The sequence below is a fragment of the Cervus elaphus genome, chromosome 11, assembly GCF_910594005.1.
Source record: "Cervus elaphus chromosome 11, mCerEla1.1, whole genome shotgun sequence".
In the NCBI taxonomy this organism is placed as follows: domain Eukaryota; kingdom Metazoa; phylum Chordata; class Mammalia; order Artiodactyla; family Cervidae; genus Cervus; species Cervus elaphus.
This window is the reverse complement of record NC_057825.1, coordinates 96,077,811-96,101,856: the sequence shown is the minus strand read 5'-3', so window position 1 is coordinate 96,101,856 and position 24,046 is coordinate 96,077,811. Positions and strand designations below refer to the sequence as shown.

The 24,046-nt window shown below is 49.3% G+C and overlaps 1 protein-coding gene across 50 annotated transcripts in view; it reads left to right on the top strand.

The window, feature by feature from the left end:
• Positions 1-24,046, top strand: part of MAP4K4 (mitogen-activated protein kinase kinase kinase kinase 4) — a 149,624-nt gene that overhangs the window by 18,185 nt on the left and 107,393 nt on the right. The window lies entirely within an intron of this gene.

The following is a 24,046-nucleotide window of genomic DNA, read 5'->3' as shown; positions in this document are numbered from 1 at the left end:
GAGACTGGACGGATCTGTGGGAGTTTTGGAACCGATATGATTTATTTGAGTTAGTAAAGAGAGGGGCCATCTTGGTGGTATGTTAAAAAGATAATTGCCCTCTTCAGTACTGACTCCATGAGATCTTTTGTATATGTATATATATTTCTTAATTTTATTCCTTATTTCACGTATGAATAATTTGTAATGTTGAATAAATTGCCTTCAATCACATAGCTAGTAGGCAGTGGAGAAACCGGGTGTTAAGACTTTTCAGTTGACTCAAGTTTAGCACTTACCCATTTTGCAGGCTGTTTCCCAGAGTATTGGCAGGTTGATTCGATAGGCAAGGTGTGACCAGGTGGGAGGGCGTGGGGCCCTGGAAACCCAGTGGGATGAGGGTCGGATGGGAGTTGGGGTGGGGTTGACAGGCAGAGGAGGCAGAGGTTGCCAGCCCTGAAGGCCCACACCCCCCAGTTTTCTGCGCCTCCTTCACTGTTGTTGTTCAGTCACTGAGTCGTGTCCAGCTCTTTGTGGCCCGGTGGACCACAGCACGCCGCACTTCCCTGTCCTTCAGTGTCTCCCTCGGTTTGCTCAAGCTCGTGTGCATCGAGTCGGTGATGCCATCCAGCCATCTCATCCTCTGTCACCCTCTTCTCCTCCTGCCTTCAATCTTCCCAACATCAGGGTTTTTTCAGTGAGTCTGCTCTTTGCATCAGGTGGCCAAAGTATTGGAGCTTCAACATCAGTCCTTCCAGTGAATATTCAGGGTTGATTCCCTTTAGGATTGACTGGTTTGATCTCCTTTGGTGCTTTTCAGTCTTTTTTAAAAAAATAATTTAAATATTTTTTTAATTCGGCTGCACTGGCATTAGTTGTGGCATGTGGAATCTAGTTCCTTGACCGGGGAGCCAGTTCCCTGACCAGGTATCGAACCTGGCCCCTCTGCATTGGAAGCACAAAGTCTTAGCCACTGGACCACCAGGGGAGTCCTGGTGCTTCTTAACCTTTAATGTGCACTTGAGTCAGCTGGGGAGCTTGTTAAAATGCAGGTTGTCATCCAGCTGTCTGGGATGGGGCCTGGGGTCTGTGTGTCTGAAACGCTTTCTGGTGATGCTACAGTAGCTTTGCACTTGGCTTACTAAGGACCTAGAAAGAGGTTCCAGGGGGAAGTCTTGGGAGGCAGCTACTTAGACCAACCTTACATCGGAACACAGCTGTTAGGGTGGCCTGGTCGTGTGGGGATTCTGTCTGATCTGTGTGGTGTCACGTGTCTTGTGTTGTGGCTTTGTGCAGGGACCTTGGGCTTTGAGCATCACAGAATGTGGAGGTAGAGAAGGCTGCTAGAGATTCTGCCTCCTGACCCCGTGGGTGACGGGTGAGCGCAGTGAGGGATCTTGGGGCCTGGTCAGGACTAGGGTCCCCGCCCCCCTCGGCGCTTCCTTTGGGTCTGTCTGGGTTGAAGGCAGTGCAGTGGGGTGCTGCCCCGCCCATCCGGTTTGGTGATTTGGTGACCTGATAAAAGTCAGAATAGGAAACCGATGATGGTTCTCACTCCATTTCAGTTTGTAGCGAGCTTCAACAGTAAGTGTTTCAGAGGGTGAATGAATAGAGGAGAGAGCCAAGTTTCTGGGTGAGGTGGTCATGGAGTGGCCGGCGGCTGGGATTGTGCCAGAGCCCTGGTGCTGGTTCCTGGTGAATGTAGACCCCGCGATGGGGGCTGCAGAGCCTGGCAAGAGTCTGCTAGATGGCAGCTGGGTTCTGAATTGGGCTGGGGCAGGTGTGAATATAATCAAGTGGAGAGCTGGGGAGAGACTTGCTTTTCAGTTCTTGATCACGTGCTCTTGCAGAACTGGGGAGCAGGCAGCAGACGGTGTCCTCGGCCTGTCTTTTGTTGGAACAGAGTGCGGGCCGCTGGAGTTGGGTGGGCAGAGTGTGGAGATGTAAAATGCTGTGCAGAGAGAAGCAGGGGAGAAGTGGGCGGAGCGGTGTGTGGCTTGGTGGTCTTTAGGTCTGGGTCTTCTGTGAGGCCCGTGGGTGAGGCCAGTGGTTTTTATGCTGATGTCTCAGAATCGTATTCACAGGATGGTCCTGGGTGGGCCAAAAAGTTCATTTGGCTTTTTCCATGAGATGCTGCAGAAAAACCCAAGTGAACTTTTGGGCCAACGCAGTAGTTCTGGGAAGAACTTGAGGCAGCCTGTAGTTCGATCTCCCTCATTTGCCCAGAAAACCCCACCGAAAGACCCAGAGAGGTGGGGGGCACAGAGGCTCACAGTAGGAGAGGCGGACAAGCTGAGGGGGCGGTTGCCAGAAAGGACATTGACCTTTTTTTGCCTAAAATGACTCATTGCCACTCTCACTTTCTCTCACCCTTACTGATTAAAAAAAAAACACATAAACATGTCATAAACATGACTCTTGCTGTCATTTTCCTTTGCCTTTTGGATGGTGCTTCCTGAAAATTCAGAGATGCAGGCTCATGAATTCAGTCATCTTTTGTGACTGTTTGCTTAATACAAGAATAGTTACTAGATTTGTCTTAGGCTTTAATTTGGAAAGCAAGTGGAATTATTGCCGAATTTCTGGTTTTGGCAGAATTAATAGCAGATTTTGCAGTCTGTTGCATCAGGCTGGTCTTTAGAGACCATTTTATTACTCAGTTTTTCTGTGCGGCACATTAATAAAAGCCATGTTTAAAATTTCGTCCTTTGAAAGCTTGGTACTTTAGGTGGATTGCCTTTAGCACTAATCGTAGGAGCTTTCTTACCATGAATTCAGCAATCTCAGCATCTAAAAAGCACAGAAGTAACACTTCCATTTCACAAATGTGTGCTTGGCACTGAGCCGTATCCGATTCTTTGTGACCCCCATGGACTGGAGCCCACCAGGCTGCTCTCTCCATGGGATTTCCCAGGCAAGAACACTGGAGTGGATTACCATTCTCTTCTCCAGGAGATCTTCCTGACCCAGGGATTGAACCTGCCATTCTTTACCGCTGAGCTCCTGGGGCTTCTCTTATGGTTCTCTTGTTGTTACTGAAGTTTGCTTAAAACAACTCACTTCGGGGGAACACAGGGCTTCCCTGGTGGTTCATATGGTAAGGCATCTGCCTACAGTGCAGGAGACCAGGGTTCGATCCCTGGGTTGGGAAGATCCCCTGCAGGAGAAAATGGCAACTCACTCCAGTACTCTTGCCCGGAGAATCCCCATGGACAGGGGAGCCTGGTGGACTACAGTCCATGGAGTTGCAAAGAGTCGGACACAACTGAGTGACTAATACTTTCAGAGGAACACAAGTTCAGTACATTGTGGAAATCTGATTATTACCTATTTGAGAGAAAAAAGTAAAGCAAAGTCTGCTTTTTTTTTTTCACCCCTTCAACCCATTATCCACTGCCCCCCCCTGCCCCCCCCATCCCCTAGATGAGAAGTTCATGAATTACTATTAACTTTCTGACTAGCTTAGTTTTCAACTGTGTTATGTTGGAGTTTGTCCCTTTGGGAGTTTGCCGTTGATTTCTGTGGTTTATGTAGACCTTTCTCCTCATAGCTGTGACTTTATATATATTAATATCAGTGCCTTTATTTGAGGGCATTTCCGGGGGGTGCCTGTTCTGCTTCTGGGGGAAGAGCTGTGGAGGCTCTGGAATAAAAGGGTTTCAGAACCAGCCATTTCCTGCCCACGTTCTCTGTGATTCCATGCAATCAACGAGATGGGCTTGACCTTGCCTGCACCCAGCATTGGCATAGTGGTGGACGTGGACCCATCTTATCTGAGGATATTCCCCCATGTTTTTTGTGTATAATACAAGTATCTTGTATAAACTAATGTACTAGTAGTTGTAAATACCTGTAGTAGACATCAAGTTACTGAAGATGTTCAGTTGTATATAGTAAGAAAAGTAGGCTTTGGATAAGCAGACAGCGTGGGTCAGGCAGATTATGATCTGCTTTTTGCACAACCTCTCAAGACTCCTAGAATCACCATTTCTGTTTCGAGGGGGTGATGCCTGCAGCAGTGAGCGCCTTGTGAAGCTGGTGTGCCTTCCGTGTGACCCCCTCACCTGGAGGGTGCAGCCTGCAAGCTTCGAGGGTTCATGGCATTAACTACTACTTGCCGAGTTCTCTGTTGCCAGCCCTGTTCTGTTCTCTCAGCTTAGTTGAGAGAGGTTGAGAAGGAAGCCATAAGTTGCCGTGGTGTCAGATGGCCTTAGTGGTGGAAGGGCCCTGAGCTAGCCCGTGCCTCTTCCCCCGCCTTCAGAAGGCCCTCCCCAGCAGAGCATCCCGGCTGGCCCCTGGGCCTTGCTCCTGGCCAACTCAGGGTCCAGAGCTCACGGTCACTTCATGTACATCACTCATGGTTGGAGATGCAGGCCGGTGTGTGTTTTCTTTTCGGCAGCTTCTGCCCTGGTGGGTGATGACTGACTGGCCAGGTGATGGAATCCTCATTCCTGTGTCCCAAGGGCTCCTTAACGTTAGACTGGGCATCTTCAGTCCTTCCAGCGCTCTTCGTGTCTCTGCGCGTCCCTTGTGGGGGACGATGGCTCCGAATGCGTTCCAGTGGATCACAACCTCGGTGACGCCCGTGGTGCTCAGGAGTGGACCTGTGTCCATGGAAGCCCTGGATGGCCCTGATGGACTCCCATAGCAGGCAAAGCCCTGAGGTCAGTGCCCAACAGAGCTTCAAGGTCAGGGATTTCCTTCAGTGCTGCAGTGTGATAGGATCAATTGTGTTGAGCTGGTCACGTCCTCTCTCTGGGCCTCAGATTCCTTTTCTACAAAAGGAAGGGGTAGGCCAATGTAGGCCTGTTCATGTCTAAAATTTGGAGTGCTTGCACAAGGCAGCCTTTTTTTTTTTTCTTCAGCTTTTTATTTTGTATTGGAGTAAAATCAGTGAACAATGTTGTGATAGTTTCAGGTGAGCAGTGAAGGCACTCAGCCATACATATACATGTATCCATTCTCCCCCAAGCTTTCCTCCCTTCTAGGCAAGGCAGCCTCTTTTCAGACCTCTAGTACAGGTTCATTAGATGGGATTGAGACTTAGGGTACCCGGTTCCACTCACAGATGGTTGGTCTCCAGATAGTGTTTTAAGTCTAAGTTGGTTTCTTGGTTTGGTATTTTTGCCACATTTTCTGCAATCCAAAGATTCTCTCTTTGGAGGGAATGAAAGACAAATCAGCTTTGGGTCTAGAACTTAAAGGATGATTTGTCTCAGCTGTGGGACATTGACCCTACGAAGTTACAAAACCCGCCCCCTCTCCCCCCAGACCTGCGGATGAGATGAGGCCCAGAAGTGGGTTTTTTTTTTTTTTTTTAATAAGGCTCAGTAAAGGACTGAACGTGGGCTTCCCGGGGGGCACAGTGGTAAAGATTCCACCTGCCAGTGCAGAGACATTTGTTTGATCCCTGGGTTGGGAAGATCCCCTGAAGGAGGAAATGGCAGCCTACTCCAGTAATCCTGCCTGGAGAATCCCGTGGACAGAGGAGCCTGGTGGGCTACAGGTGCTAGAGTCAAACCCGACTCAGTGACTGAACACACACTCGCAAAGGACTGAACAGCCAGGTTTGGAATATCCGAGCTTCAGATGCACTCGCTGCTTCTAACTAGTGACGTATTTGAGTATGAATGAGACCTGTCTGGGACTGACTTCAGAACAGTCCAGGGCGAGGAGGAGGAGGTGGCTGGGAGTAAAGAGGCCGCCATCATGGCTGCATGCTGATGATGATTAAAACTGGGGGTCTCCTGGGGGTTATTCTCCTTCCTGCTCTGTGTGTTTGTGGTATGTTTGAAGTTTCTCAGACTAAAAGGTAAACAGGAAAAAGTTCTACTTTTTGAAACCATTTACTCTCGCCTGTCGCGTTGATTCTACAGTCACGAAAGGTAAACGGTAAGCTAGGCCCCGGGCTCATCTCACCCCAGACTGACTGGAGTCAGGTCTCCTGGGTCCAGCTTTCCTTCCCTCGGCCCCTGCACGCACGCCCGGGATGTGTTACTCACTGCCAGGGTGGGTCAGCCCATTGCCCTGTTGGCTTCAGGTCTCCAAGACAACGCGAAGAGAGAAGTTCTCTCCCATGAACAGCGCCAGAACCAGCGTCACAACACGGTTGGGTGTGAAGGAAAGCAGCGAAGTGGCCCATGTGGCTGATGGCTTGGGGCGGAGCCAGGACTCCTGTGGTCACGTGGCGTTTACACTCGGGCTCAACATTTTTGCAAGACTCAGCACCTCTCTCTCAAGATTGTCCGCTCCTCAGAGCCTGTTTTTTAAAAAAATCAGTTAATTACTGGCTGTGCTGGGTCTTGGTTGCTCTCTTGTGAGGCAGGGACTGCTCTCGAGTTGCAGCGTGCAGGCCCTCGTTGCGGCGGCTTCTCCGGTTGCAGAGGACCGGCTCTAGAGCACGGTGCAGTGGCTGTGGCGCGGGGACTGACCCACGTGCTCTGCGGCACGTGGGATCCTCCCGGGCCAGGGGCCGAATGTCCTGGGCGTCGGCAGGCGGGTTCTCATCCACTGCACCACCACGGGGGTCCAGAGCCCCTTTCTTGGTAGCCCCTCCTGTTTCTGGTGGAAGTCTGGGTAAAAGTGAGTGTCTCTGAGTTCCCTTGCATGTCCGATGACCCGCGCGGGACTCCCTGCCCAGCCCTTCCTCAGCTTCGCAGCCCCGTCGGGTTTGGGTGCCAATGACGTGACTGACTTGGACTCTGACTGGGGTACCAGCCTTTTTGTCTCTCACACGTTGTGGGGAGAAGCCAAGCAGATGGATTTCTATGTTAGAGAGGTGTGAACTTAAGAGTTTTGAAACAGCTGTATTATCTCCGGGTGAGGATTTAGAACTTTAAGGGGGCTTTGGGGCTGGTGTGTGTTTCTGGTGGTTTGCTTGTAGGAATTGTCATGAAAATTGCCTTTGAGTTAGAGCAGGTTCATCACTTTGCTGCCACAGGTCAGTGGGTCTTTGTTAGGTCGGCAGACAGAGAACTGCCAGTTATCAGCTAATTTATGAGCCAGTCCTCTTTCGCATTTTAGTTGGGAATTTATTGTTGACTGGAAATCCATTAGGTTTAGCTAAATAGCAGCTAATGTTAGCTGACCGTCTTGGAGTTAATCATGGGTTTTACTGGCTGTGGGTGGAGTTTTCTGTTGTTTTCTGCTTTGCAGTTAGCCTGGCTGGACTTCCATACACCATCATCAAGGCTTCAAGGCTTCCTTAGGACATAAGTAACTTTATTTTGGAATTAAAGGGCCTTTGTGGACAGGATTATAGAACATGTTCCTTAAACCAGGTGGGAAGGGCAGGATGTTCCTGTGATGTGTTTGGCCTGATTCACTAGATAGAGGAAGAATTCAGTGCCTCTGGTTTAATAGCCTGCAGACAATCTATAGAAACAAACAGAACACTCAGCATCAGCTCAAGTAGTTGCTGTTTTCAAAAAGGAAAATTTATTTCTATAAAACTCAGTGGAGTGTACTTTAAAGGTCCTGTGAGAATTTAGGGAAAAAAATATTATTTCAACAAATACTGTTATCTTAAAATACCCAGAAGTATAAAGAACCTTGAATAAGTCTGTGAGATTTGTCTTTCGATAGTTGCTGAACTGCTTAAAGATAAAGCCAGTTTTATTTATTTTGCCTGAAAAAAAAAACCAAAACCAAAAACAGTACTTTTTGTCAAACAAAGTGTAGTGTTTGTTAGTCACTCAGTTGTGTCTGACTCTCTGCGACCCCATGGACTGTAGCCCACCAGCCTCTGTCCGTGGGATTCTCCAGGCAAGAATACTGGAGTGTGTTGCCATTTCCTTCTCCAAGGGATCTTCCCCACCCAGGGATCAAACCCCGGTCTTCTGCATTGCAGGCAGATTCTTTACTGTCTGAGCCACCAGGGATGCCCTTGTCAAACATAGCGTATTATCAAATAACTGGTCTGTGTTACAGACTCTATACATTCTTTTTTGTTAAGTTCAGATGAGTAAAGAACGACAGAGAGCTAAGACGACTTGTTTGTTGGTTTGGCAGTTAGCACTCGTGTTAAACAGGGTAAAACAGAAAAGCAGCGGTGAGACTACAGAAGTACACTTAGGACTCCACATAGGAAATGCGTGGAACCGGAGAGCTAGGAGATGATTAGTTTGGTTTGCTCTCATGAAATAACTGAAACACCCAGGGGTGTTGACTTTAAGGTTACAGCCGAAGCCCTTGCCCCGTCTAGTCGTGGCTGGGTTTTGGGTCATGCTGGTCTGTGCGGCACGCAGGGACCGTCCCACCAGCGTCCTCCTCGGCAGGTGTGCGCTGGGTGTGGCTCAGCACGCCCACTCCACAGATCTGGTACAGTCGGTCAGCAGTGGGTTTAGAGTCCCGTTTCCCACAGGCTGCCGAGGAAGTGGCTGGTCTGGGCTCTGCACTTGGAGGAAGTGTCTGTATGTAATCGTCTGGGGAGCGTTCCTCCCAACATTTTATTAAGAAAAAAATCAAAACTTACGTGAAAGTTAATATCTATAAAATGAACACCCGTCCCTATCTACTTCCTAGATTTTATAACTAACGTTTTATTATATTTGCTTTCTCACAGTTATCCCACCTGTCTGTCCATCAGTCTTTTTTTTTTTTTTTATTAATACTTGTATTTATTTATTTGGCTGTACCACCAGGTCTTAGTCGCAGCATGTGGGATCTTTTTACTTTTTGATTGTGGCATGTGGGATCTAGTTCTGTAACCAAGGATCTAACCTGTGTCCCCTGCATGGGAGCTCGGAGTTCTTGCCACTGGACCACCAGGGAAGTCCCCTTTTTTGTTTTTTTAAAGACATGATTTTTCTTAGATCAGTTTCAGGTTCACTCTAAAATTAGAAGGTCCAGAGATTTCCCATAGAGCACCTGTCCCCCTCCCCTCCCCTTCCAGCTCATCCCCTGTATCAGCATCCTCTCCGAGGTGGTACCTTTGTTACACTTGATGAACCTCCATGGACACATCATTGTTACTCAGAATCCAGAGTTTACCTTAGGCTTCACTGTTGGTGTTGTGCAGTCTCTGGGTTTCGAAAAATATATAAGCTGTGCATCTACCATTAAGGTATCTAACTTAGTGGGGTTTTTTAATTTTAATTTTTTAAAAAAATTATTCGGCCCACACCGAGTGGCATATGGGATCTTAGTTCCCTCACCAGGAGTTGAACCCTCACCCTCTGCATTGGAAGCATGGAGTCTTAACCACTGGACCGCCAGGGAATTCCTGAGATTCCTTTTAAATGAAATAAGTTTTGGTTCCTGTGGATTTTGCCTTTCTTGCACCGTCCAGAAATGAGTAGGAAAATGATGAAGGGTCCCTTATCTCGTGTGGTCTCACGAGGACAGTGATTCCTCCCCTTGGTGTTGAGTTGCTCTTCAGAATTGGGCAAGGAAAGCTGGTTCTGCAAGTTTCTGTGCTAACATGTGTAGTCAGACTAGCCTTGGAGTAGGTGTGGATTTTAGTATATATTATCATTAATTTTAAAGTCGGTAGGAGGGAATTACCTGGCAGTCCAGTGGTTGGGACTCGGCGCTTTCACTCCTGAGGGCTCAGATTCGATACCTGGTTGGGGAACTGAGATCCAAAAAGCTGCCTGGTGCAGCCAAAACAACAAGAAGGAGGAGATAAATAAGCAAGCAAATAAGCAGGAGATGAAATGGGCTCAGAAAGTCTGCATGGCTAGCTGATGCGTGATGCGGTTCTGTGCTGAGGTTGATAGAGACCACATGAGGGAATTGATTCATTATCCATTATACAGGATGCAGGGAATCATACTATAGTTTCTTTAGTAATAGAGAAGATTGAAGTTTTGAAATTACTTTTGTTTGAAAATCTGTATGAACTCAAACAGTATAAAAATAAAACGTTGACCTGGTACATGTTGTGTTTACCTCAACTCCCTTATTTTTTGATTGTGTTTACTATTAAGAAAGGAGAAAAGACCAGAAGACTCGCAGGCTCAGTTTGAGGCACATGTTTATCTTAATGACGCTCTTGTTTCTGTTGTTCAGTCGCTAAGTAGTGTCTGACTCTTTGTGTCCCTGTAAAGTGCAGCATGCCAGGCTTCCCTGTCCTTCACCGTCTCCTGGACTTGGCTCAAATTCATGTCCATTGAGTCGGTGATGCCATCCAGCCATCCCATCCTCTGTCGTCCCCTTCTCCTCCTGCTCTCACTTTCCCAGCCTCAGGGTCTTCCCTGGTGAGTCGGCTCTTGTGCTGAGTGAAGGTTTAGTACAACCATCAGGTAGTGTACGTAAAACATTATAATTAGTCGTGTGACACAGTCGTGCAGAATTTATACACATGCACACACTGTGTGTGTTTTCCCCCCCATTTCCATTCTGTGGTGTCTGTACTCATGCTCCAGTTCAGCCATCCCTGATTTGCCAGGTGCATAGGGCGTGGGGAGCTTGGGGAGACCTGGGTGTTGCTCTCAGGACCGCCTGCCCTTCCCCCTCCTGTGGCCCCGCCTGCAGAGGGTCACCTGATTGGTCTGTCCCCTGCTTCCCTGCTGGCCTTCCTGGGCTGCTTAGGGAGAGAGGTTTTGGGTCTGTGCACGGGTTACACTGTTCAGGGAACAGCATGGTCACGCTGTGTTTGGCTGGAGCTGAAATGACGCCTGGGGTAGCATCCTCAGCATCCCAGACGCTCAGAGTGTTTCTGGTGAGACAGTTGAGCATCCGTGGCCCCTCGGGGAAGGGTTAGGGGTCAGAAGTGCCAGGCCCAGTCAGCTTAGGTTTGGACTTGTGTTTGTGGCTGGGGTGATGTTCAGAGAAGGCACCAGGCTGAAATGCCACCTCCCCTCTCCCAGCCCAGAACCAGAATGTCTTTGTCCAGCACCGAAGCCCTCTGTGTTCCCTTTATATACATACAGCAAAAGGCTCATCACACAGATGCGTGGTGTAGCGGCCGGGTTTCAGTTGCTGTTTAAACAAGATAAAGGAGGCTGAATGCCAAACAATTGATGTTTTCCAACTGTGGTGCTGGAGAAGGCTCTTGAGAGTCCCTTGGACAGCAAGGAGATCAAACCAGTCCATCCTAAAGGAAATCAACCCTGAATATTCATTCATTGGACGGACTGATGCTGAAGCTGAAACTCCCAATACCTTGGCCACCTGATGTGAAGAGCTGACTCATTGGAAAAGATCCTGATGCTGGAAAAGATTGAGGGGTGGAGGAGAAGGGGACAACAGAGGATGAGATGGTTGGATGGCATCATGGTTGGATGGCATCACCGACTCAATGGACATGAATTTGAGCAAACTCCAGGAAATGGTGAAGGACAGGGAAGCCTGGCATGCTGCAGTCCATGGGGTCGCAAAGAGTTGGACATGACTGAGCAACTGAACAACGCATAAACAAGATCCCATTAAGATGGCTTAGGAGGAGGGCTTAGGCTGGAAGTTCTAGGTCAGAAATGGGGGTTGATGGGATTATAGTGGCATTCTTGCACAAATGGGGTCTCCCGGGGCAAAATTTAATTGGTCTGGCCCTATTTATCTTTATCTCTGTGCTAGACCCAAGATAGTTGGCAGAGGGGAAGGGTCTTTATCTCTCAGACAATGGCTGAGCAGGAGGCCTCTTGCATAGCCCAGCCAGGGCACCAACTGGGCACCACCTGCATTATTTCTGTGCTTGGGTTTCCTGCTGAGGTCAGATGAAAAATCTGTAGGTTTTGGAGTAAACACTCCCCAGAACACCCTACGTCACCCTTAGTCATTTCTTGGTGGGTGGGGCAGGGCCGACGCAGAAAGACAGGCAGGGCCAGTGGCCCTTAGGAGGCCCTGTGCGTTTCAGCCAGGGAATTGAGGGTTTGTCCTGAAGTTACAGGATGAAGGGTTTGAAGTGGGAGAAGTTTGTACTTGGCAAGAATGTGCCATCTGCAGAAGGCAGATGGCATGGGGTGGAGTGTGGCTGAAGGCAGGGAGACCAGCGAGGATGCTATTGGAATGGGAACCAGAAATGGTATAGGCGCTTCTATTTACACCTGTTACACCTTCTGGAAGCCTGCTCTTTGCAGGTGTTTGACTCCACCACAAGCACGTTGATATCAAATCCTTTCAAAGCTAAAAATCCTAGAGCTGCTGCTGTTCTTGTTTGTTTGCTAAGTTGTGTCTAACTCTTTGCAACCCCATCAACTGCAGCATGCCAGGCTTCCCTGTCCTTCACCGTCTCCCAGAGTTTGCTTAGATTCCTGTCCATTGAGTCGGTGATTTTATCTAATCATCTCATCCTCTGTTGCTCCCTTCTCCTCCTACCCTCAGTCTTTCCCAGCATCAGGGTCTTTTCCAGTGAGTCGGCTTTTCACATCAGGTGGCCAAAGTACTGGAGCTTCCGCATCAGTTTTTCCAGTGAGTATTCAGGGTTGATTTCCTTTAGGATGAACTGGTTTGATCTCCTTGCTGTCCAAGGGACTCTCAGGAGTCTCCTCCAGCACCACAGTTCCTTCCCACTGGTTCACACAGCCCGCAGCAGGCGCCTTCATTTGAACCAGCTTCTTTGAGAGCATCTGATCTGTTCTCTGCAGCTCAACTGGAGGAGTCTGTCCAGAACAAGATACGGATGGTCTCACCCTCTTTCAGTGGTTGCCCATCACTCATGGGATCCGGATGCTAATGTGACTCTCTGTCCAGGCTCCGCCAGATGCCACGGTCGCTCTTCACCGTTGTGTTCCCACCACACTGGTCTTCTCATCACGCTGCCATCTGCCAGACGCTCAGGACCCCCACCCGTCTTGCCCCGATGCCCCCGGCTGGGTCCTGGTCTGAGCACTTGCTGTCATGGCACTTGGCAGAGTCGTGTTTTCACATTTGCTCGTGGAACCTTTGGTTTGTGTAAGAGAAGGATCACTTCCCTGTCCTGTCACATACCTGGTCCTTACGTGTTTTGAATTCACCTCCCGTGCGTTAGAGTAACTCAGGCTATTCATTGCAGACCCTCAGTCATTCAAAAGGCTGTGTTAAGTATGTTATTTTTCCTGGTTGAAACTCCTCTGCAGTGACTCCCCAGTGCCCGGTCTAACTTGGTGCCCTGCTCACACTTCACTGAATGGACGCCCCCCGCCCCCTGCCAGGATGTTAGCACTCTGAGGGCTTCAGACTTGGTGCCGGCCACTTACAGCCCTGTGTCCCTGGTGGGCGCTTAGCGCAGGTTTGCTGAAAGAACACTAGAGAAAGATATCCACTAAAATAGGAGTAAGGTGAGTCCTGGCATCAAAAAGGTCAATCAGCCCCTCTCCTCCTCCGCTCCCCTCCTTCTCTCCCCTCTCCCCCTCTCCACTTCCTCTCTTCCTCTCCTGACAGCTCATGTTGGCTCTCACACTTCAGCGTGCCTGACTGCGCCATCCTGAGCTGTCCGCACACAGGAAGAGGGGTCCATTGGGCAATTTGGAGTTTTGATTGTGAGAAGTTAGTCATCATGACAAACCCATGAAACCCAGATGATAAAGCCACTAGTAGAGCTTAATCCTGTGAAATGATGTGTCACCCGGAAGAGATCCAGGGTCCGTCCTTGCAGTTGGCGTGTGCCTTCCATGGGTTGTGAACTGCGTTGGGCCCCTGGGAGATGCGAAGTCGGGTCAGGGCTGTGATTTAGTGCTGCGCGGATAAGCCGCCGTCGTCCCCGGGGGGATGAGACGAGCCGGGTCCTCTTTTTAATTCTTGGGTTAAATTAAGTTGGCTCTGTGGTTCCAAAGAACTTAACGAATGTACGTTATTGGTCCAAATGACTTTAAGCTGTGGTAGTGGTTTAGTCACTAAGTCATGTCCAACTCTTGTGACCCCGTGAACCTTAGCCTGCGAGGCTCCTCTGTCCATGGGATTTTCCAGGCAGGAGTACTCGAGTGGGTTGCCATTCGTTTCTCCAGGGAATCTTCCTGACCCAGGGGTCAAACCCGGGTCTCCTGCATGGCAGGTGGGTTCTTTACCGACTGAGCCACCAGGGAAGACTTATTTACTGTGCGCTTTCTCCCCCTGTTACTAACATTGTGTGTATTTCCCTTTACTAATACATCTCGTTCATGGATCTGAGTGTGAGGTTGGGGAATGTTCAGAGGAGATCTGGGTCAGGACCGGCCTGGAGCAGCCCGCGGGCGGGCTGCGTGCTGCCCCTTAAAGCATGCCGGTGAGCACGCACGTTAAAGACTGGGCGAGTCTTTTCCTTTCTCTGCCGCCCCTTGGGAGTTGCTCCAGGCCGGAGGCTGTGACTGAGACAGGTGACTCAGGTGAAAGAAAATTTGAAAAGGAAAAAGCCTGTCATTTTCTCCTTACTCACGATCATTCAGGCCTCAATTATGCCTTTTGTCCCTCCTCTTTCCTCTCCTCTTGCTCCTTCACTTATCTTTTTTTTTCTGTTTATTTTGTATTGGGGTATATAGCCCATTAACAGTGTTGGGATGGTTTCAGGTATGCAGTAAGGGACTCAGCCGTGCGTATACACGTGTCTGTTCTCCCCCAGACTCCCCTCCCCTGCAGGCTGCCGCGTGACTTGCTCCTTCATTTAGAAGTAGGTCTCCTCGAACCTTTTCTGCGCTTTTCCAGAGTTGACCAGTAGTGAATGGAAATGGGAAAGGAATGCCACAGATGAGTGTTTGTTGATCCCTTGCTCCACTGTGGCGGCGTCACACAGCTCGTAGGTGGTGGGGTGAGCTGACCTGGGTTGGGGTGGACTCAGGGCTCCGCTGGACCACACACCTGCTCATTGCCAGGGAAGATCCACTCACGGACAAGTCCGCAACGGCCACTGCCCTGCTCATTTTTCCTGCTTCTTCTCTGAAGTCGCTAAGATATATCCCCAGACAAAGACTGGGCTTTTCAAACACCAAGGAATAGTGGCATAAACCTGGGTCCTGTCTTAATCCACCGAATCACAGGAGTTAGAACATCACCTTCTGACCAGGAATTCACTTGGGCTCCTCACAAACACAGGCTAGCCAGAGGGATAAAGACATCCTTGACCCAGCATCCTGAGCGAGAAGTGCCTTTGGTCAGAATGGGCAGAGCAGTAACTTACACGCTGATTGAAAAAAAGGCAGTAGGATGTCTTTTTTTATGCAGGGCAATTAAAGTCAGTTTCAGTTGAACAGAATTGATAGTAGTTGCCTCTGGGAGGCGATTTAGTGCTTTGAGATTCGTGGAGTGAAAGAAACAGGATAATGATCGGCAGAAGGTTTCTTCGGTTCAGTGATTTTTTTTTTTCCTAGACGTCTCGACTCTGTCTTCTCCCTGTGTGCCCTTCACTGATGCTGGAGTGCCCTGGGGACCTGGATCCGGCGCCTGGTGTCCATGTCTAACCACCTTCCTTTCCTATCTCGGCCCCTGCGTCCCCGGTTGTCCTGCCCTTGGGCTGATGTAGGTTAGAGGACTGGTGGGGAGGAAAGGTGACCACCTGGACTGCCACCAGAAGGGCTGCGGCCTTGCGAAAGAGACTGAACCCCAGGGCCCATCTTTCAGCTGTGAATCAGGGTTCATCGCAGTCGTACCTGTTGTGTGAGGTGGTGAGGATCGTCAGAGGTGAACGAAGCCAGATGCTGAAGTGGTCAGAACAGACTTTGATCTGAGATAATGGGTGTGACTACAAGGGAGAGAGTCCAGCATGAGCCGGACCTCAGTCTTTACAGAAGTGTCCGGGCATTTCTGAAGGGGGATGAGGGCCTCCCTGGCGGCTCGGTGGTTAAGAATCCACCAGCCAGTGCGGAGGACGTGGGTTCGATCCCTGACCTGGGAAGATCCCACGTGCCGTGGGGCAAGCAGCTGAGCCCCCGCAGCACAACTAGAGAGTGGCCCTTGCTTGCCACAACTGGAGGAGCCCACATGCAGCCGGGATAAAGAGGCTGATTTAAAGAAAGAGAAGGAGGGTGTCAGGAAGGGGTGAGCAGGCCCACTCTGAAGTCCAGCAGGTGGAGGTGGGGCCATGGAGCTCCTGACCAATGCTTTCTGAACTCGGCTCCCACCTTCCCTCGGGGCCCAGGACAGGCCCACCCTCCAGGCCTCGGCTGAATGGTCAGTTCTCTTTGCAGCTGGAGTTTTCTCAGGCAGGTGCTTTTCGGCTGGGGGCGGCGGGGACAGGGTCTTCCTAGGGATGTGTCCTTGAGCTGTTAGAAGCGATGCTAGTGTTTGTTCAAGGCTCCACGGGCCTAGTTGAGAAGAGGCTCAGAGCAGCCGAGGAGGGGGTCTTTGTTAGCGTAGACAAGGTGGGGTTGAGATGGGATGTGTTGCGTGTCGTGTGCTGGCCGCTGGCCGTCTTGGCTGGTAGGACATCTGCCTGACTGTGCTTTTCCTGTGGCTTGGTCCCAGGTGCAGATTCTGTGATGGTACCTGGCCCCGGAGGAGGCAGGACAGGAGGCCGCACTCATGGCCCCAGGACAGGCTTCCCCTAGCAACTCCGCACGCGTGTGTGCTAAGTCGCTTCAGTCATGTCCGACTCATGGACTGACTCATGTCCGAGTCATGTGACCTCGTGGACTGTAGACCGCCAGGCTCCTCCATCCATGGGATTTCCCAGGCAAGAATACAGGAGTGAGTTGCCATGCCCTCCTCCAGGGGATCTTCCTTACCTGGGGATTGAACCCATGTCTCTTACGTCTCTTGCATTGCAGACAAATTCTTTACCACTAGCGCCACCTGGGAAGCTCAAAAGTTGGCCCATTGCAGTGAGTGACTCTCAAATCAGCTGGCGATCAGCATGGTAATTCCTCCCATGCACAGAGCTGCTGTTCTGTAATTAAGCAGACACGTGAGGTCAGGATGGTGGGCCTCCAGCGAGGTGCATCGATTTCTGTGTGGCTCCGGGCCCCGCTGCCGCAAGCCCTAGCCCCAGCACGTTCCCGTTGGCTCTGGGACCTGCTCCTCCCTCAAGAGCGTGCTGCCTCTGTCTCCTCAGTGGGCAGCATGGGTGAGCCCAGAGAAAGCACGCCTGTGAAGACAGTTCGTATAGCATAGAAGTGAAAACGTTACCTTCTTCAGGGATAGGAGTCCTAATGTTTCTTCCCCTGAAATATCATTTGATTTTAAAGCGTGGTTTTTGTTTTTTTGCGCTTTGCTTTTGTAATAATTCAGTACAATTTAATAAAGCAGAGGGTATGGCTCAGTGGGTAAAGAATCCACCTGCCAATGCAGGAGACACAGGAGATAATGGGTTTGATCCCCGGGTCAGGAAGATCCCCTGGAGGAGGAAATGGCAACCCACTCCAGTATTCTTGCCTGGGACATCCCATGGACAGAGGAGCCTGGTGGGCTCCAGTCCATGGGGTTGTAAGAACTGGACATGACTTAACGACAAAGCGCGCACACACTTCTGTAATAGTGGGTGCACTCTGCCTCTGGTTCTGAGTTGTTGTAATTTTAAGTTCCCTGGGGGGTGCCTGCTGCTTTCTCAGTCTGAATGCTCTGTGCCTTATTGAATTTGGGTTTATTATATAGATTTACCTTTCATAAACTCTGTGGACTCAAGGTTAAAAAAATAAATAAACCTGGCCCTGAAAACGTGTTTCCTTTACAACATGCCAGGTAGGAGAATTTGTCTGTAAGTTATTTAAACTCCAGAAATGCATTCAGAATTCACGCAGTTAAGAATTGCTGATCACTTCCAGCTTTATTTGAGGGGTCAGCTGTGGATGTGTTGGGGAACAAGGCTGGGCCCTATCAGAGTGGTTTCTGCCTCCTAACCTATAAGTGAAGAGGCCCCGTGAACCTTTGTTGGCAAAGTCCTTCTCCCTCCGTGTGCCTGGGCCTCTGGCCTATCCTGTGTTCTCTGGGGACCCCAGGACACCCACCAGCCTGACTGCGGAACCTTCAACACGATATCACTCACGTCTTTGGCTTCCAGCGATCTGTATCATCACCTTGATGTGTTGTCCCTTGGCCCTTCAGTTGAAAGCCTACTTTATTGTCCTGCGCCTCCAGTGTCTTATCTGAATTGGATCCCCACACGGTTAAGGTCATTCGCCTTCTCCAGCCAATGAAGGGTGTCACCAGGACTTGAAGGGTGCTCTTTGACCCCGATGCCTGTGGTAGATTCTCTTTTCCAGCTCTCTGCAAAGATGGGAGGGAGTGTCAACCTCAGATGGGAAAATAAATATTTGCAGATAGAGATTAGTTTTCCCACTTTGCAGTGTCAGCATCAGCAAAGCCCTGTCCCTTATTTGCTTTGAAAAAAGAGCTTTATTTTTAGAGGAGGGAGAAGGAAATGTGTCTGTTGAGAAAATGTTGTCGTGTGGAAGTGGAAACAGTTCTGCCCTCAGCCCTGCGTTCCTTTCCTGTGGCTGATAATAATAGCGGTGACTGCAGTCAGCATGTGTTTGTGAGCCAAACGTTACGCTGAGGGTTTTGCCCTGTGAATACCCTTTTAGCTGTTATTTCCATAGTGCAGATGAGAAGACTGAGGCCAGCAGAGGTTACTGCTATCAACTGAGGCCTTAAAGTGTTTAAGGAAAAAACGAAGGGTCTGAGACTCAAGGACGCTCATGGACTCTCAACGCTGTTCTAGTGTAAGCTTGGCAGTTTTGACTCTTTCATTTTATACAGGGCGGGGTGGCTATTTTCCCCATCAGCATGGATTCTGATGTCCCTGAGCCTTCCGTGAGGAGGTGACGAGGTCTGAGTTGGCCCCTGGCCTTTGCCCTGCGCCCCTGTGCGCCTCACAGCCGAGCGTGGCCCTGGTGGTTCTGATGTCACCTGAGAATGGGCGCAGGTGGCATTTTCTGATCATCCGCTCTTTGCTGATCTCATTGCTTCTAAGAGCAAAGTTGCTGCTGTGTTCAGTCACTGAGTCATGTCCAACTCTTTGCCACCCCACGGACTGCAGCACGCCAGGCTTCCCTGTCCTTCACTGTCTCCTGGAGTTTGCTCAAAGTCATGTCCATTGAGTCAGTGATGCCATCCAAGAACAAAGTTGGGTGTCTTGAAACTGCAGTGAGCATGTGATTCTGAACCCTTGAAACCTCAGTTATTTGAAAAAGGCAGGAAATGAGTTATTCTGAGTTGTCAGTTTCTCGGAGATGGGCAGAAATTTATTTAGTAACTTTTGGTGAGAAAAGTTCTAGGTTCTCTAGAAAACTTTTAACTTCACTCTGTTGCTAGTGTAACACTACTTTTTAAATAGTCTAGTCATTCATCAAATGAGTAGCTAGTATAGCAGATTGAAATAGTGTGAGACCAAGTTTTTTTTCTCCACTAATCAAGTTGGGACTTGATCAGTGGAAAAAAAATATTTGAGGGTGTGTTCCTTTAGTTTATTTGCATCTTTTTTGAATTTGAAATGTAGCATATGTAGCCTCTACAGATATGTGGTTTCAGATTACGTGTCACCAGGTTATTTTCTGTAGTAAGATTTCACGTTATAAAATAGATTGAGTCAGAGGAGTAGCCAAAGATGGAAAAAAGTGAAAATATACCCTCTTCTCCCCAGTAGTCCTGCTTCCCTCCTCCCTCCCACCTAAAGTGCTGCTGAGCAGAGTGAGGATGTCTTGTTGCTCTCACACATGCCCATTCATTCCAGGTAAAAAGAAAAGGAATGGGCGACGGAGGATGAGATGGTTGGATGGCATCATAGACTCAATGAACGTGAGTTTGAGTAAACTCTGGGAGATAGTGAAGGACAGGAAGATTGGCATACTGCAGTCTTGGGGTTCACAAAGACCCCGCTGAGTGATTGAACAACAAGAGCAAAGAGAACCCACAGCTGACTGTGAATCCTGAGTTTCTGCCGCCTTACGTGGTTACCGTTGTGTACGTAACTCTGAAGTGCCTAAGCTTGGAATGCCACACACATACACATGCACGCACTCACTCAGTCACTCACTCGCAGGGGCTTTTTTCCAGCTGTGGTCTGAAGTGCATTCCAGATATCAGGGCAGGGTGTGTGTAGACCTGAGCACTTGTGTGTGGGAGTGGTTAGATTGGTCCTTCTGGTTGTGAACTAGATTGCTTTCTGGAACCTTTAACTCGGCAAGCAGAGCCCTAGGGTGTGAGCGCGCCCTCCGCCCACCTGTGTTGCCTGCTTTTTTTCCCTCCTAAGTGGGTGTATTCCTCAGATTCTTACTGCGATGACCCCCACCCCCACTGTCCTCCCTGCTGTTTCTACTGCCTGGCATCTACAGTCAGGCCGGATCGCTTGAAATCCAGTTTTCATGTGTCCTTGTTTTTCTGCTGCTTGTTCAATAAAATTGTATGCTGATATTTTTATTGTTGGTACGGTGAATGAATACGGTGTTCATTGTTTCAGAGCACTTGTAAGAAACTTGTTTCATCTTTTCTAAGTTTCAGAAGTGGCTTTATTTGTGGCTTGATTTGTTGATCTGGGACTTCCCTCGTGTCTTAGTGGTAAAGAATCTACCTGCAATGCAGGAGACCTGGGTTTGATCCCTGGGTCGAGAAGATCCCCTGAAGAAGGGAATGGCAACCCACTCCAGTACTCTTGCCTCGAGAATCCCATGGATGGAGGAGCCTGGTGGGCTGTGGTCCATGGGGTGGCAGAGAGTCAGACACAACCAAGTGTCAAACACACTTCCACTCTTGTTAATCTGCTACCATAATGTATATTATATTCAGGAGAATTGACTGCTTCTCATGGACAAGGAGCTGATTTGTACATTCTATCCTGGGATTTAATTTGATAGGGTAACTTTTCTTACTGCAAGATGAGAGCTTACTGTAAAAATGCTGTTTGGGGAATCTTTTACATTTCAGACTATGCCTTTAACTATAAATATTTATTTAAGGAAATTTAAACTTTTAAAATGAGGGCTTTCCTGGTGGCTCAGTGGTAAAGAATCCACCTGCCAGTGAGGGAGACCTGGGTTTGATCCCAGGTTGGGAAGATCCCCTGGAGAAGGAAATGGCAACCCACTCCAGTGTTCCTGCCTAAGAAATTCCACGGACAGAGGAGCCTGGTGGGCTGTAGTTCATGGGGTCGCAAAGAGTCGGACACAACCAAGCGACTAACACTTTATCTTGTTTTTAATTTTTTTTCTTTCTCCAGTTCTTTATTAGACACTTGAGACTTCTAGCATGGAATGTGTTGTTGCTAAAACATTGAAGAACCCAGGTTTTACTCAAAGGTTTTTGTTAGCAGCAGCTCCCTTTGTATCTAAACATGTCCTTCTGTCCCACCCTTTCTCGCCAGCACATTTTAATGTTGGCATCCGAACGAGAGTTTAGGATGAGCCCAGGAGAGAAATCTGAAGACTTGTCCAGGGGCTGCTTTCACACACACACTCTTCGGCAGAATCAGTGTCTGCTTCTGCTGGGTTTGAGAAGGGAGAGTGAGGGGTTAGGTGCCCGTGGCAGAAGGAGGCATTTCAAGCGTGGCCTGATTAAAGACTTCTTTAAAGGAACAGTTTCCCACCTTCTAATTAGAGACAGTCTGCAGAGCGGGGACCACAGACAAACAGCTCAGTTGGGACAGGATCTTGGATGCTGTATCTTTCAGCAGCCTCATCTGTCTTCCTTTCAGGAGATCTTTTCCCCCATCTAAGCCTTGATGAAGAACTAGAAAAGTTGACTGAGGAAGTGAACAAACTGACCAACAAACAAAAAGTCCCTGAATGTCATTGCATTGCGCGATGTGCACATTTGGAATGTGATGTGGGCTTGGTCGGTCTTTGCAGCAGCCTTTGGAGATAACTGGAGACACCGGGGAGAGTCTTGCTCGGCTGGCAGCGCGTGGTCCTGTGGTGCTGTTGGGGGATGCTTTACAGGCACCCGGAGCCCCGAGAGACACTGTAGCTTTGTTCAAGCTTGGGGTGGAGTTAGTGCCTTTGGGGAAGAGGAGGGACTTTTGATGTCTTTTTAGTACGTTGGGAAAAGCTATGACAAACCTAGACAGCGAATTAAAAAGCAGAGACATCACTTTGCTGACCATGGTCTGTATAATCAAAGCCATGGTTTTTCCAGTAGTCATGTATGGATGTGAGAGCTGGACCATAAAGAAGCCTCAGAGCCAAAGAACAGATGCTTTTGAACTGTGGTGTTGGAGAAGACTCTTGAGAGTCCCTTGGACCGCAAGGAGATCCAACCAGTCCATCCTAAAGGAGATCAGTCCTGAGTGTTCACTGGAAGGACTGATGATAAAGCTAAAGCTGAAGCTCCAATACTCTGGCCACCTGATGCAAAGAGCCGACTCATTGAAAAAGACCCTGATGCTGGGAAAGATTGAGGGCAGGAGGAGAAGGGGACTTCAGAGGATGAGATGTTTGGATGGCATCACCGACTCAATGGGCATGAGTTTGAGGAAACTCCAGGAGATAGTGAAGGACAGGGAAGCCTGGCCTGGGGCTGTCCATGGGGTCTCAGAGAGTTGGACATGACTGAACAACAGCAAAATGTTGGATGTATTATATGTTTTCTAGATCATCTAGTTCAAAGGAGCAGCTACAACCTGAGTCTTGAGTGGAAAGCAGAGCATCTTAGTGTTCTGGGGGCAGTTTCTAGAGAAAGTTGGTGGCATTGCATGTAAATAATGTGTAAATAATGGATCCTGCTGTTTGACTTCTGAATAAGAGTCTGGAGTCACTGAGTGAAGTTATTCAAAACTGGGCAGCCAACAGAGGCGGTTCCCATATTTGTACAACCCCCTTAAATAGCTTGTAGTCACAGGAATGCGCCTGTGTGTGCGTGGCAGTAACACATGCCCAGGTGTTTTCCTTGTGAGAGCGCACAAACGTAATAACAAAAACCAGTTGCCGCTTTTCTGCTTTGGGATTGAAGTAGTTATTCACAACAGTAAATAACTCATCTGACAAGATGAGAAATTTAGGGAAGACCTTCCTAGGTCCACTGACTTTATGTTTGTCACTTAGGAAATTATTTATTTATTTAGGCTGCCTGTGGGTCTTAGTTGCGGTACTTGGGATCTTTAGTTGCGGCACGTGGGATCTAGTTCCCTGAGCAGAGGTCGAACCTGGGCCGCCTGCGCTGAGAGCATGAAATCTTAGCCAGTGGACCAGCAGGGAAGTTCCTGTGTTTACCATTTCTTGATGTTGAACTTGGGCTGAGGTTGGGAGACCGCTTTTAGGAACGAGTCGTGAGGGGACCTGTCCAGGGTCTGCAGGGGTGACTTCAAAAAGAGGAAGGGAGTCACTGCCGGTGCCCAGTCCTCTTATTCTCCCGAGTCCCATCCCCAGGGCCCGCCACCTGCCAGCAGCCCCGTGGGCCCCCCCAGGACCTGCTCCCGGGACTGAGTGGCCTCTCACTGTGTCTGTGCCGCGCCCGCTGCCCTGCTGTTGCGTTGGGAAGTGTGGCAGGGTTTCAGTCACAGCTTTCCTGCAGGGCAGTCAGTTGTGTGTGTGTGTGTGTTAAGTAGTGTCCGACTCATGACCCCATAGACTGTAACCCACATGGCTCCTCTGTCCATGTGATTGCCCAGGCAAGAATGCTAGAGTGAGTTGCCATTTCCTTCTGCAGGGGACCTTCCTGACCCAGGGATTGAACCCACATCTCCTGCATTGCAGATGGTTTCTTTAGCACTGAGTCACCAAGTAAGCCCTCCGTCTTCCACAGGAACCCATAGTCGCATTCTCATTAGATGACGGAGCATGAACATCACAGAAATAGGAAAGGAGAAGACAAACTTCAGAAACCGAAAAATTGCAGTAGAATATGTTAAGAAGAATCTCAGCTTTGTAGGAGTGTTCCCCGTTTGTTTTCGTAAATAAATTGGGAGACAGAATACTTGGTCAGGAGACTGGTTCTCTCCGTCTTCCCGGGCTGCATCCCATTCTTGCCTGGGGAACCAAGAGACAACATGGTTTATAGCCAGAGTCTGCCTGTCGTCTGCAGAACGGGGCTCAGGTGAGACTCGATGGGCCAATTCCTGATGTCCCTGTGGTCACTCAGCAGAAACTTAGAGGGTCCCTGCTGAGTGAGGCACTGCCTCTCCAGGTGTTCGGATCTCAGGGGACAAAGGGAGCAGGTGGTGGGAAACAGTCAGGGATGCTGTGTGGGTGTGAGGGGGCTGCTCAGAGGTTTTGGAACTGTCCCCGGGACTGGCATGTGAGAAGACAGGTGACTCATCCTTGGTGCGGGAGGGGCCTGGCCATAGGCAGTTGCAGGTGGGCGAGAAGCTGAGGCT